General features: G+C 38.3%; 1 protein-coding gene across 13 annotated transcripts in view; it reads left to right on the top strand.

Moving 5' to 3' along the window:
- Positions 1-12,579, top strand: part of ADGRL3 (adhesion G protein-coupled receptor L3) — a 770,556-nt gene that overhangs the window by 525,380 nt on the left and 232,597 nt on the right. The window lies entirely within an intron of this gene.

Here is a 12,579-nt window from a genome sequence, read left to right on the forward strand (position 1 = left end):
GAATCCTGAAACACTAATTCAAAAGAATATATGCACCCCTATGCTCATTGCACCATTACTTACAGTAGCCAAATTGGAAGGAGTCCAAGTGCCCATTTCTAGATGAGTGGCTGAAAAGGGTATGGTACATTTACACAATGGAATACTACCATGCCATTAAGAAGAAGGAAATCTTACCTTTTGCCACAGCATCGGTGTACCTTGAGAGTATTATGCGAAAGTAACCTAAGGCAGTCCCAGAAAGACAAGTACCATATGATTTCATTACATGTAGATTCTAATAAACAAAACAAACAAATGAATAGAAGCAGACGCATAGATACAGAGAACGGACTGACAGCTTTCAGACTAGAGAGGGGTTGGAGGACTGGGTGAAAAAGATGAAGGAATTAAGCAATGAAAAAAAGTCTCATAGACACTGATAACAGTATGGTGATTACCAGAGGGAAAGAAGGTGGGAAGAGGTAGAAGAGAGTAAAGGGAGGATAAATGTTGTTGGATTGAGACTTGGCCTGGGGTGGTGAACACACAATACAGTGTACACATGATGTATTATAGAATTGTACACCTGAAACCTCTATAATTTTATTAACCAATGGCCCCAATAAATTCAATAAAAAATGTGTCTCCCATCTCTCAGAGCACTTCTTAGAAAAGTCTTCAAAATTGACAGGGACCTCTGGTTTTTCTTCTGAGGTTCCTTTCTGCATGTCTGCACAAAGAAGGCATTAGCAGATATCTTGTCTTTTGGCTTCCTGGGATCCCTTTAGCCATCCTGACTGTACAGTTTGCTAGTCTGGGCAGCGCAGGGCACCACACAAGTCTCAGCACTCACCAGCCTCATTCCAGCTGCCTTCACAAGAGCCACCTCTATTTTTTTCTAGTTTCTTAATTTTTTTAAAGAGAACAAATTTTAAAAAATACATATATATTGTTGATTTCAGAGATGAAGGTAGAGAGAGAGAGAGAGAGAGAGAGAGAGAGAGAGAGAGAGAGAAGTGATGACAGAGAATCATTGATCAGCTGACTCCTGCACATCCTCTACTGGGGATCAAACCTGCAACCCTGGCATGTGCCCTGACCAGGAATTGAACTATAACCTCCTGGTTCATAGGTTAATGCTCAACCACTGAGCCACACACTCCAGTTTTCTAAAGTGTAGACTTAGAATATCAATTTAAACCCTTTTTTATTCTATAATATTAGCATTTAAATGATACATTTCCCTGTAAGCTGTGCTTTGGCAGTATCCTACACAATTAGACATGCATTTTCATTATCTTTAAATTTGAAATATTTTCTAGTTTCCCTTGCGATTTCTTTTTGACCACAGGTTATTTATAAGTGAATAAAATTCTAAATATCGGGGGTTTTTAGATATTTTATTCTCAGATTTATTGCATTGTTGTTAAAGAATATACTTAAGATTTCAATAATTTTGAAATGTATTAAGTCTGATTTTGTGGACCAGAAAATCAAGTATCTTGGTGAATGTTATTGTGCTCCTAAAAAAGAACATACATTTGAAAGTTTAAAACAGTAGGAAAGATGTGAGTGTATGTGAGGGGGTTCACTTCAAAGGTATTTTTTTCCAACTTTCAGAAATCAAAATGACTCTAGGAGATACGTATTTCTAAACCCTTTTTAAGACCTTATTTTTTTTTAAAAAAATGCCAGGAGAAGACTCATGTACTTAACCTCTTATAGAATGTAACATTTTACACATTGTCTAAGAAAAGTAATTTTAGAACCCTGATTGTTCTGTGATTTAGTCTCTTAGTAATGTTATGTGGCCTGGAAATAGAGAACTAAAATTTTCTTAAGTTTCAGAAATTATAGTCTATTTGTCTTCTCTTCCCACCCCCGTGGATGTATTTGTAGGATGTGGGGGCAGTGAGCTATATAGTGAGAACATTTTATCTGGATTTAAAACTTGATTCCCACACACCCTATTGTGTAACCTTGAAAATACACTTAACCTTATGGAGCTTTCATTGCTTAATTTTTTAAATGAAAAACAATATTTACCTCACATGGTATTTCCTATTATTCAACTAGCAAATAACCTTTTATTAATGTGATCTTCAGTTTTCTAATGTGTTAATTCCTATTTATTTTTGATGGATTATACAAAAACTAGAAATTTAGGGAAGATAAGTGCTCTGATTTATTTTTCTGTACATTTTCTCTAGTTTATTGTTGTTATGCTTTTGCTACAATAGGTTTTTAGAAGTCATGGAATAATTTTTGTCATTTAATCAACAAGTCTATTTTTCATGCTTGTGAAAGAAAGAGAAGCATTTGTATGATTTTATTAAATACTTGAGGTCCGGTGCATGAAATTTGTGCATGGGGGGGGAGGTCCCCTCAGCCCAGCCTGCACCCTCTCCAATTTGGGACCCCCTGGGGGATGTCCAACTGCCAATTTAGGCCCAATCCTGGGTATCAGCCTAAACCGGCAGTCGGACATCCCTCTCACAATCCAGGACTGCTGGCTCCTAACTGCTCAGCTGCCTGCTTGCCTGATCACCCTTAACTGCCCCCCACTTCCAGCCTGATCATCCCTAACCGCCTCTGCCTGCTGACCTAATCACCTCACCCATAACTGCCGCCTCTGCCGGCCTGGTCACCCCCAACTGCTCCCCCCCCCCTCCCGCTGGCCTGGTCACCCCTAACTGCCCCGCCCTGCCAGCATGGTCGCCCCCAACTGCCACCCCCCTGCTGGCCTGGTTGCCCTCAACTGCCCCCCCTGCTGGCCTGGTCATCCCCAACTGCCCCCCGCCCCCGCCAGCTTGGTTGCCCCTCACAGCCCCCTCTGCAGGCCTGGTCACCCCCAACTTCCCCCCTGCTGTCCTGTTCGCCCCTCACTGCCCCCCTGCCAGCCTGGTTGCCCCTCACTACCTCCCCCCCGCCGCCGGCCTGGTTGCCGCCAACTGTGCTCCCTGCCAGCCTGGTCATCCCTCACTGCCCCCTTCTTGCCTGGTCGCCCCACGCAGCCTGCTGTTCGGTCATTTGGTCATCTCTCACTAACCCCCCTGCCGGCTTGGTCACCCATGCAGCCTGCTGCTCAGTTGTTTGATTGTCCCTCACTATCCTCCCTGCCGGCCTTGTCGCCCCATTCAGCCTGTTTGGTCTTCCGTTTGGTTGTTTCGGATGTGACGGCCCCTGGCTCTTTATATATATAGATACTAGGAGCCCAGTGCGCAATTCAAAGTCATGCAGCGCTTCCTACCCTCAACTCACGGGTCTGGCCCTACCTCGCTCTCTGGGCCCCGCAGCAGCCATGGCCGCTGCTAGTCCAGCCCTGCCTCCCTCTCTGGCTCTTGAAGCAGCTGCGACTGCTGCTGATCAAGCCCTTCCCCAGCGCAGGCACGAGGAGGCCCCTGCCGCCCCGCCCCCGACTCTGTGCATGCAACTTCCTCCTGTCCAGTCGACCCATTATGGCGTCCCAGTTAATTAGCATATTTCTCTATTATACATATAGATAGATAGATAGATATAGATTTCCCTCTATATTTGTATGCTCCTGAAATTCACCATAAATATAAAGAATTCCTTAGTCCAGCAAAATTTCAACACCAGGACCAATGTGATTATTTTGCAGGCAAAGAGAATTCATTTCTTGTTGATTTTCTTCCTGACAATTGCTTTATGGAATTATACATTAAATTCATTTTTCATACTGTATCTTCTTAATTTTTAAGTATCAAAATGTTTTTTTTAAAAGAGCTATTTTATTTCATAGATACATACTCAAATAACTTAAACTTGAAATGATATGATGTCTGGGATTTGCTTCAACATATTCTTAAGGGGAAGGAGGTGAGGCGAAGGGAGGTGAAACAGTATACCATTGTTTATACCAGTTTACCTCAATTGACCACTGGTGAAGCTGATGATAGGCCTGTGTAGGGTGGAAAACTTTCCTGTCTCCTTTTCAAAGTTCTTTGGCTGGTCTAATAATTAAGTTGACATTAGACAGATTAACAGGAGAAAAACATATTTGATTTATAATGTACAGGAGCTGCATAAAAATGTGAAATTCAAAAGAAGTGAACATGGAAACTTTTATACTTTTAGACACAGAAACCTTAAATTTGCGAAGAACTGACAAGACAAAGGAGTTTGGGCTTGGGAAGTAAATTAGTGAAGTAACAAGATTTATTTATATGGCTTTCTTGGCCCCGGATTCCCTATCCTTGTTGATAAGGATGCCTTCTACCCTCCTGGTCCAGGGATGGTATCTTTCACATGGGAGATTTATTTCCTGCTTTCAGAGGGGCAAAGGGCAGTCAGAGGGTCCTCCTTGCACTTGCTTTTTCTCAAGTACCTAGAATTCAGAATAATCAATAGGCCAACATAGAATATTTTCAAGTGGCATATTCTGCTCCCCGTCACATGTATTCATTATTTTTCCCTTTTTTGTCTGCTCCCCGTCACATGTATTCATTATTTTTCCCTTTTTTGTACATTTTGAAAATTTTTATTTTTCTAATATTTTTTTTTTCCTCACATTGAACCTGTGGTTCCCTGAACCCTGTTCCTCTTACTCATCTGATCTGTAGGCATCCACTTGTAATGTTCCTTCTCCTGCCCATGCTGGCCATACTCCTTGACCAGACTGCCTACCACTTGCCACTCCCTCACTTGCCTCAGTTAGATGCTGTTGTTGTGCTCTTCTCTTTCATCTCTACCAAGGCACATACCATAATTCACAGTAATCGCTTCCCTGCGGGGTATGGGATGATGGAAGCAGGCTAGAAGCTGCTTCTAGCATGCTCAATCACTAGACCAACGGTTCTCAACCTGTGGGTCGCGACCCCTTTGGGGGTAGAACGGCCCTTTCACAGGGGTCGCGTAAGACCATCAGAAAACAAATATATAATTACATATTGTTTTGTGATTAATCACTATGCTTTAATTATGTTCAATTTGTAACAATGAAAATACATCCTGCATATCAGATATTTACATTATGATTCATAACAGTAGCAAAATTACAGTTATGAAGTAGCAACGAAAATAATTTTATGGTTGGGGGTCACCACAACATGAGGAACTGTATTAAAGGGTCGCAGCATTAGGAAGGTTGAGAACAACTGGTCTAGACTGAAATTTCTCAGTGGAGGGATTTTATTTTCTTGTTCATATGGTATTGTTAATACTGACCACAGAGTGGAAGTGGGTACTAAGAAGGATTTGCTCATTGAAATGCGCACGCACACACACACACACACACACACACACACACACACTCTACAAGAAAGTTACTTTAGTTTCACATTGCTCTGTTTTCTGTGTGGCAAATAATATCCACTGGGTAGCAGCCCATCAGTGACCTTTGCTCCTCCATCAATGACTTACTTCATATCCTCAATAAGTCAAGCATATAGTTGTTTCTGTTACCTCAAATTTTACTAAATTCACTAAAAATAAGTAATAAGATTAGTAATAAGATGGAGGGGTGATATGAGAGTGAAAAGATAGGTATCAAATTAGCAACTTTACAAATCTTTTCTTGGATGATTACTTTTGATTGGTGTTCACAGCTGACTATAAATATCACATGGTTATCATCTGGCTGGGATTTGAAGTCAAAAAAGGCAAAATGTTATAATGCTAGGCATGCCCAATATTCCATCAGCACAAACAAAACATTGACCTCTGGTATTTTTTATAAGTAGTTGAGATTATTTTCAACAAGGAGAAAAATTCTCTCTCTCTCTCTCTCTCTCTCTCTCTCTCTCTCTCTCTCTCTCTCTCTTTCTCTCTCTCTCTCCGTCTCTCTTGGTGGCTTAGTTGCTTTAAGAGTATTAGAAAAACTTTGAAAAATTCCATATGCCATTCTTAAATGTAGTTTAGTATAGGTACCACATTCTACATGGAATTATGTTGGTGGTAGTGCAGAGAAATGCAGAGATGTAACTTGCTATCACAAACAAATAAAACAAAGGCATAAATTCTGCCAGGAGGGACATAAACTTGTTTACAACACTACGTGGAAAATAAGGAAAATTTGAGTTGAAAAATGGTATAACTGGAGGAACCCATGGGGACTTTGTGGTAGTAAAATTTGTTTTTACTTTATAAAAAACATGTGTTCTTTTTCCCAATTACACACCTTTCTATTTTATTTATATCTTATCTATTGCTCACATGAACGCCTATGAATATGTGTAAAATTTAAAATAATTGTGTTAGGGAAAAGCATTTGATACCAGAAAATTTTTTCTTTTACTCTTAGTTATTAAATTTAGGCTTGTGCCCTCATGTATAGCTTTATCTTTTTAGTTTCCTATGAAAGTCACATATTATCTCTTGTCTTCTCTTGAACTCTTTAAATGCTGCGATCACCCTATTTAAAATTGCAACCTGCCCTCCCCAATCCAGATCCCCTTTAGCCTGTTCTAATTTGTTTCCATTGCCCTTGGCATCCTGTACACACAATGTTATTGAGTTACTTGCTTATTCACTGTCTCTCCCTACATAAGGATGTGGATCGTCATTCATTTTGTTGTGTGATGTATGCCAACCAACTAAAAAGGCACTTGTCATGTATCAGGCACTCAAGTAATATTGATCAATGAATTTAATGAATTAATGAATGAAATGAATTAATAATAACAATAATAGTTAAAAATTCTGCCGAAACTGGTTTGGCTCAGTGGATAGAGCGTCGGCCTGCGGACTGAAAGGTCCCAGGTTCGATTCCGGTCAAGGGCAAGTACCTGGGTTGCGGGCACATCCCCAGTAGGAGATGTGCAGGAGGCAGCTGATCGATGTTTCTCTCTCATCGATGTTTCTAACTCTCTATCTCTCTCCCTTCCTCTCTGTAAAAAATCAATAAAATATATTAAAAAAAAAAAATTCTACGTACTTTACTATGTACCAAGCACTGTTCTAATGACTACATAATGCGTAAGTTCGTGTAGTCTTCAAAACATCCCTGACGTGTTATAATCCCCATTATACAGATGAGGAAACTGAGGCACATAGAAGTTAAATAGCTAGATAGTTTCTGGAATTATGGCTAAAAAGTGGTGGAGTCCAGATACAAACACAAGTAATTATGTTCCCTGGGCATGAAGTCACCTGTTATGCTAACCTGCCTTTAGTGTATAGACAAAGCCTAAGGGGGAAAAGAAAGCCCATATTTTCCTAAGTAAATAGCTCTAAACCTGTCTCAGCACAACTGGAAGATCATGCCGCACACACCTTGAAAACTATGGCGGACCAAGGGAGGTGTCAGAGGTAAAAGGGATGAGGGTGGTGGGCAGTTTTCCACAAGCAACTCTAAAACACTCCTCTCTTCCTGTTCTCTCACTTCACTGTGACAGCCACCACCTGATTGCCCTTTTGACTGTCACCAATTTCTCAAGATAGTTTCCTCATTCTAAAGTCTGGGGTTGGGACTATAAGCTACCAAATGTCTTTCTCCCTCCAAATGCTGTGGTTCTAAAAGTGCATTTCTGTGTTCTGATGGGCAAGTAAATTGTCGACAGTAGAAAAAGAGGGGACGGGGAATGTTTTTTCTTATGCTTAGTACTGGTCAAGTCTTTTCCATATTTGAATGTTAGTAGGAATTGCATGTGGTTCCTCAATGAAGTAGAAATTAAATGAAAGTTGAAAAAGAGATTGAAGATAGAAAAATAATGGTTTTTCCAAAATCCTTAATGGCCTTTGGGTTTTTGCTATAGTGCTGATTGTATTACCAGCACCCTTACAGTTTCTACATCTTTGCATACCTGACTCTGTATAGTTCATGCATTTTCATTTTAGGATATGAGCTGTCCATATTTTGGGGAGGGCTAGCTCATTTAATTTTTCTCCTTCTCTCTCACTGTGGATGAACTAGAGCTCTTCTGACTCAAACCCTCTGTTTTACCTTTCTTGGGGAGATAGTTACTTGGGGAGATTGTTCCTTTCACAGTTTGCACAATTGTCTTAATATTGTGTCAGAATCTAATCAATCCTGGTTTAACTACACTACCACCTTAAAAAACAAAAAACAAACAAAGAAAAAAAACATCTTTGTGATATTGGAACACTCACTCACTCTTAATGAAAAGTAAAATGATATAGCGTCTTTGGAAATCAGACTGACAGTCCCTTAAAAGTTTCACATAAAACCTGGCCAGAGTGGCTCAGTGGTTGAGCATCAACTTATAGACCAGGAGGTCAACGTTCAATTCCCGGTCAGGGCACATGCCTGGGTTGCAGACTCTATCCCATGTTGGGCGTGCAGAGGCAGACAGCCAACCAATTATTTTCTGTCATTATTGATGTTTCTATCTCTCTCTCACACTCTCCCTTTCTTCTGAAATTAATAAAAACATACTTTTTAAAGAAAGTTTATACATAGTTACTATATGACTCAGAAGTTTCACTCCTAGGTATATTCAAGAAAAATGTGAACATACTGGCATGTCCACAGAAAACATGAAGGTTCAGAGAACCATTAGAATATTTGACTATTTAGTATAGTAAAAAAATGGGAATGATCCAAAAATATCCATCAACTGATGAATAGATACATAAAATGTGATATTCTGTACAACTTACATTTGTGGTTGTTTGACAACAAACATTTGGCAAACAAGGGAAGGAAGTACTGATCTGTGCTACCAAATGGATGAGCTTTGAAATATTATATTGAGTGAAGGAAGCAGGTCACAAATGACTATATTTGTATAATTCCACTTATATAAAATGTCTAGAACAGACAAATCTATATAGAGACAGAAAGTAGATGAGTGGTTGCCAAGAACTGGGGTGGATGGGGGAGGAAGTGGTGAATGACTGCTAATGGGCTTTGGGGTTTTATGTTTGTTCATTTGTTTGTTCTCTGTGTGGTGATGAAAGTGGTCTCAGATTGATTGTGGCAGTGGTTGCACAAATCTGTAAATATACTAAAAATGATTAAATTGTATGCTTGCAAAGGGTGAATTGTATGATATGTAAAATGACATATCAATGTAGATATGTGACATCTATATGCAAATATCACTTACTTACACTAAAAATTCAGTAAAAACTTATCCATAAGCTGCCCAACCATTTCTCTATTGCCATTTTCTTCTGTACCCCTTAGCAATAAGCAAGAAACTTTTATTTCATTGTAATTATTTTATAAATAGATCATTAAACATTGTTTATTATTTTGTAGAACTGCGGAGGAACTTAACATAAAATGATAGGTGAATAGCAGCACCAGGAAACTCTGTCCCCTAAATTACACCTATAAAATCAATATTTAAAATTTAAATTATGCATCACAAAAGAGTGAAATATAAAAGTAGTATATAGATGAATCTTAAACTTGGGAGTATATTTAGTATAAGAAGAAGACAGATCTCCAAAAATAACTAAGATATTATTATCAATGTATCTAGCTCTAAGTAGTTAGGAAGGTAAAAGTTGATAACTAATAATTCTCACAATAACCATCAAAAAAGTTCAATGGAAGTTATCAAGAAATTTTTAAAAATTTTGTTTGAATTTGGGAAAATAGAATACTTAAATCATGAAATAATATTCTTGTAACAAATATAGAAAACTTCCAAAATAATTTATTTCTATATATTAAAAAGGCAATTTAAACCAATACAGATTTATTTTAAAAAATGAAGACAAAATATTTTAAATGTTTATTTTCCAAATCAATGTATAGATAATTTAAGTCTAATCAAAATGTCAATATGATTATTTTTGCTTAAAAATTCATGGGAAAAGTGAAGTAAGTTTCAGGAGGAAAAAGAAGAAAATATATATCTCTTTAATTTGGAAAAATGAGGGCAAAGAGAGAAGCAGTATATCACAGATTTGGATATAAAAGCTGCTGTAAGACAGTAGATTATGGGGGAATATGTGATGAATGAGAGAATGGGTATGTTCCCTAAGAGAATTCTAGTCAGATCTTTAAAAACAATATGTGTCTGCCATGCTTTTTCCCTCCCTAAGCTCTTTTGGAACTGATCACATTTTTTTGTTGAATATTATTCACCATCAAGTCTAAGAGAAATGTTTACGGAGGTTGTTTTTTGTTTTAACTGCACTTTAGTTTATTGCTATTATTTTGCAGTAATTCTTAGTGAGGGGGTGGGATTCTCAGTCACTGGGGCTGTTTACGCACAGCCGTTCCCCATGTTCTGTTATCCTCGCCTTGAAGGAGAGCGCTTATCCCTGAGAACCAGTGCCTTCGCCAATCATGGGTGAGAGTGGGTTTTATTCTCTCTATGTGTTTTTCTGGAGATAAATGTGGGGTACCACGGATCTAAAGTGAAATGGAAATGTTTTTAAGATTTTGATTAATGCACTCGATCAACAACAGCTCCAAAAATTTGGGGTTTTATTTTGTATGTCAGAAATCTCAATCACCAGATTGAAATCCAGTGCTGCACTTCCGACCGTCCTCTACGTCTAACGGTTCCAGTCGCGCCCCCTACCCCTGTGGCTTTCCCTGCCACACCCCAAATCCTACAGGTTGCTAGCTTTCTCCTTGGAGAGAGAATGAAAATCATGGCAGTCGAAGTTCAAGACCTAGTTGTCAAGAACCCCCATCGCATTCTCCTGGCTCTTTGATGTCCCTGTTCCCTTTATGAGCACGCACACTGTGGTCTCTAAAGTATGCATGCCGAGCATTTTTGACGTTACATGTTTATCCCAAGACGAGAGACTAATGTGGCCTTTAAAGGGATTCTGTACTTAAACCTGAATGTAGGGCTAACAGTTTCAAGAGCTGTACTTGTCAGAATTTAATGATTAAAATCTATGCACATTTCTTCTAGGTTTAGCATAGTGAGACGTTCTTTGAGAAAAATATGATATAGATGAAAACACTTTATAGTCAAAATGCCACTGGCCTTGCTCTTTGCCCCCTGCTTGTGCTTGAGCAAGATGCTTAATCTCCTCCACTTGTTTTTTATATATAAGAATATCACCTCAGTGCCTACCTTTAAGTCCTTATAAAAGATGATGTATGTGTGTATGAGTGCCTGGCAGTTATTATTACTTGTGGTCAGAGCCATGTTCCTGGATTAGACAGGAAAGCAATATTATTTTATCTGATAAGGTTATGTGAACCCATATGAAGTGAAAGAATCTTATTTTCATTTACATGATCAAAACTTCAGACCAATTCGCCTGTAATGACACAGGAACTTAAAAACAAAAATGTTTTTGCAACTAAATATGCAGCATCAGGAAACATCCGATGCTTTTATAATTAAGATCATCTGAAGTTTTTAATAAGCTACATCACACGTGGACTGCTAACAGTGCACAATCGCTGTCTATATCCTTTATAACAGTGCCTTTAGTGTTCCACTGAAACATGGTCAGTGAATGCACAATATTCTTACTTACAATTATGAGGGGCTCTGTATATTACAGCCGCTCCACTGCGTCTGCTGTTAGCTGGAAAAATGCTGGGAGCAACAGCAGCTACTATCAACAGGGAGCCATATTAATTATTTGAAATGTGCCTCATAAGAGGAATCAGCAGAGTTTATTACAAGTCGAATATTACTTGAAACGGGAAGGTTACTCTCACTGTTATCATAGTCTATGTGTCATTAACTTCCCTTGTTTGGAAAAGAGATTAACAACCCTGTAAATTGCTATAGTAAATGTGTAAAATAGGACTGCATATTCCCATTGTAGAAAGAAAGTGGTGGGTCCCCACTTCGACCCAAACCTTTCTATAAAGTAGCTTTAGAAGTGGAACTGACTCTGTAATTATGCTTTCCTGCCTTAAAATTCAAATTGCTTACTAGATCGTATAGATTATACAAACTATAGCTGCTTTGAGCATTAGAAATTCTTTTGTTTTTAAGCTGGCAATTTTTTCAGTCATCATCTCAGCATTCAAATCAACTTTATTACTTTAACTCAAAAGACAGAAAGTATATTGCAAATACTGTATATGAGCTAGCGGAATGCTTTGTAAGGAAGAAAGAATGAATTCATCTACCTGCTTTTTATATTGTGGTTATATATTGTTTTTCCATCAAAAACAGTAAGCATGTGGGAGTAGTATTCCATTAAATAATGTAAGTAACTCATGAAAAGAAAAATTAATCAGGGTTGTAAAGTTAGCTAAGTAGGTGCTACTCAAAGTGTTACTGGACATTGATGCCAGTCTGCACCCTGTTTTTTACTGATCTGCAACGAATAAGTGAAGAAATTGAGAGTGTTTAGAGGCATTTGTAACAGATTGATAGAGTTCTTAATGTCTGTTTAATCTAGCAATTAAAAATTAGGTCTTGTATTGTGTATGTCTTTGTTTTGAGTTTTTCCATTTCATTTTTTTCTTAAATCACTTTAACTGTGTTTTTAAGTGTCACTCCACAATAAAATTGTAATTTAACAACAGCAACAACAACGAAAAACCTGAATTGTATAAGAAAGACTGCTTTAATCAGTTGATGTTTGGATGGCACATAATGTTCCTGTGTTTGGATAGATCTGTCTATACTCTATAATGGCTATTAATTCAGTATGGAGAGAGATCATGTGACATCATAAAACAGAAAAGTAAAAAGACATAACTACGTCTCTCTAACATTTATTTTTGGGTCC

This window comes from Myotis myotis, unplaced genomic scaffold (genome assembly GCF_014108235.1).
Source record: "Myotis myotis isolate mMyoMyo1 unplaced genomic scaffold, mMyoMyo1.p scaffold_m19_p_1, whole genome shotgun sequence".
Lineage (NCBI taxonomy): Eukaryota > Metazoa > Chordata > Mammalia > Chiroptera > Vespertilionidae > Myotis > Myotis myotis.